The sequence below is a fragment of the Lontra canadensis genome, unplaced genomic scaffold (assembly GCF_010015895.1).
Source record: "Lontra canadensis isolate GAN:19392208 unplaced genomic scaffold, GSC_riverotter_1.0 scaffold4, whole genome shotgun sequence".
Lineage (NCBI taxonomy): Eukaryota > Metazoa > Chordata > Mammalia > Carnivora > Mustelidae > Lontra > Lontra canadensis.
This window is the reverse complement of record NW_022630998.1, coordinates 47,956,956-47,959,849: the sequence shown is the minus strand read 5'-3', so window position 1 is coordinate 47,959,849 and position 2,894 is coordinate 47,956,956. Positions and strand designations below refer to the sequence as shown.

The 2,894-nt window shown below is 45.0% G+C and overlaps 1 pseudogene; it reads right to left on the bottom strand.

The window, feature by feature from the left end:
• Positions 1-428: 428 nt before the first annotated feature.
• On the bottom strand, positions 429-1,774 carry LOC116859007 (annotated as a pseudogene).
• Positions 1,775-2,894: the final 1,120 nt, after the last annotated feature.

Sequence of the window (2,894 nt, the reverse complement as noted above, 5' to 3'; positions counted from 1 at the left end):
AGCCCTATCTGCAATATATAACCACATAGAGAGATTAAGGCTTCAACATTTGAATTGGGAGGCGGGGGCGGGATTCACACTACAGCAATGTCTGCCCAACTCTCTACACCTTCAGCCTTCATGGGCTTCACTGTTTTACACACATGTCCTGTATCACTTGTAACTGGATTCCACTCTCTCTGTGAGTCTCTTAATAGGTGAGTAGAACAATTAACATTTATTTTTGTGGTCATATGTTTGGTCAAATTTGGGTACTCGTTCTTTTTTTCTTTCTTAAAGCCTTTACTTTGAAACATGATGGGAAAATCTTACAGGTACCCATGGAAAAGTAAGACATGATCACAGCTAAAATGAAGACAATCTAACCAGAAAGCTTGAATCCCTGCCAGCTAATGTCGAAGCTAAAGTTGTGAGGGTAACATGCTGAAAGGAACGGTAATTAGTATTCCTCTCCTTCTTCTTCACCCTCTCCTTCAACAGAATCCACACCAATCTCCTCATAATCCTTCTCAAGGGCTACCATGTTCTCACGGGCCTCAGTCAACTTTCCTTCCTCCATGTCCTCACCTACATACTAGTGAACAAAGGCACACTCGGCATACAACAGGTCAAACTTGTGGCCCAGGAAAGACCAGGCCTCAGCAGTGGCTGTGGAGTTGCCCAGCATGCACACAACTCTGTACTTTGGCTAGGTCTCCACCAGGCACCATATGGGAGGCTAATAATTAATGCCCACTTTGAAGCCAGTGGAGTGCCAGTCCATAAACTGGATGCTGTGCTTGGTCCTGATGGTGGCAATGGCAGAACTGACATCTTTGGGAACCACATCACCACAGCACAATAGGCAGTAAGCCATGTATTTACCATGGTGGGAGTCCCATTTCACCATCTAGTTGGCTGGCTCAAAGCACTCATTGGTCATCTGTGCTACAGAAAATGGTTCATGGTAGGCTCTTTCAGCAGAGATGATGGACCTATGTGGCCAGATGAAAGTGGGTATAGAGATAGGGCAACAGGTTGGTTTGAAATTCTGTCAGATCAGCATTCAGGGTTCCATCACATCTGAGGGAAACAGTGATGGAAAACACAATCTGGCTAACAAGGCGGTTAAGGTTAGAGTAGGCCGGGCGTTCCATACAGAGGTTTCTATGACAGACTTCAGAGATGACCTTATTGTCGACCGTGAAGGCACAATCACAATGCTTCCGGGTGGTGTGGGTAGTGAGGATGGAGGTGTAGGGGTTCAACTCCAGCTGTGGAAACTTGAGGGGTTGCATAAATGAGAACTCCAACTTGGACACCTTGCCATAATTGGTCAAGAGAAGTTCCACTGGCACAGAGGTTCCGCCTTCAAAACTGTGGAAAACCAAGAAGCCCTGAAGATCTGTGCACTGGTCAACCCGTTTCCAAAATTCAATCCAAGACAAAGTCAGTCGTCTCCTTGCCAACCATGTAACACCCTCGGGCACAGTTATTGGCAGTATCTTCCTTGCCTGTGATGAGAAGCTCAGAGTAAAAGAGCTGGCAGTAGGTGCCAGTGTGAAATTCATTGGTGACAGTGGGTTCCAGATTTACAAACAGTGCCCTGGGGACAAAGCCTGCCAGACCCTGTCTCACTGAAGGAAGTGCTGGAGTCATCTCCTCCCCCAGCGGTCTTGTCACCTGGTATCTGGCTGTTGAGCTGGATGCCATGGTCCAGGCAATAGAGTTCCCAGCAGGCATTGCTGATCTGCACAGCAGCCTGGTCAACGTGGGTGGAGATGCACTCATGCATGGCGGCTATTGCTTAGCAGGCACAGGTGACAGGAGCAGACACGGGGTCCGGGTTACCCTCTGCAATAAGCTAAGAGTCTGGGTTAAGTCACACGCTGGTACTCGTATTTTATGTTATGATTCCCTTCTCTTGCTTTTGATATTCCACTGTGTGATCTGTTTTGTTAAAATGCCAGCTCGATTCCCCCCTACCTTTTAGCAGTTTGCTTTTTGCCGTCTAAATGACTTTTTCTTTGTCTTTGAGGGCCAGTATTCGGAAATACTTGGAAACCTGTCAGTGTTGTTCATTGTGTACCAGGTTTTCCCAAATCACAGTGCAACCTTTTCATTTGGAGATTCAAGTCATATTTTACTTCCTAAAAGCACTTTACTATTATCTCCAGGCTTCTTAAAGGATACCAATAATGTATATGTTGCATTTCTTTTCCCTTCCATATCTTTCATATTTTCTTTAATCCATTCTAAGTTTGTTCATTTCTAGTTGATTTTTTTCTTGCTTTTCTTAACCCTGTTCACTTATCCGTCACTGACCTCAGCAGTGTCTATCCTCCTCTGTGTTTATTCCAGTATCCTTGCATTTCGAAGACAGCTTTGTTTTTCTCTTCTGCTTCCTTCCTGAGCTCTGCAAGTTGTTTCATCTCCACCTGCCATGTCACTATTACTTTCCACAAGGTCTCAACTGCTCTGCTTTCAATTGTAGCGTTGTCTTAGCTCGTAGCCTTGTATTTGGTCATAATTTTCAACATCTTGATGGTTACTTGCTCTTGTGAGGATCCCCTTCTGCCATATATATCTATTGTCCCCTCCCCTCCTTTTGTCTTATACTATTTTTACATAAAATCTGTTCTGTTTGCCTTTGTGTGTTCTTTTCTCAATTACATACATCCTTCCTGGACTTTGGAACCGGTTCACGTTGGGAAGGGTATGAACACTTCCAGGCTAGCAGGCATTCTCCAGAGTTTAGGGAGAAACTCATTATGACAAGGCTGCACATGCAACTTATTTTAGCTTTTACCTCTCTCTCCAGCCAACAAATATGGGCAGCTAGAGAGCAGGACATAGTTCAGCCTCTTGTCCACTCTCTGTCTCACCAGGAGACAGACAAAAATGGCATTTCTACA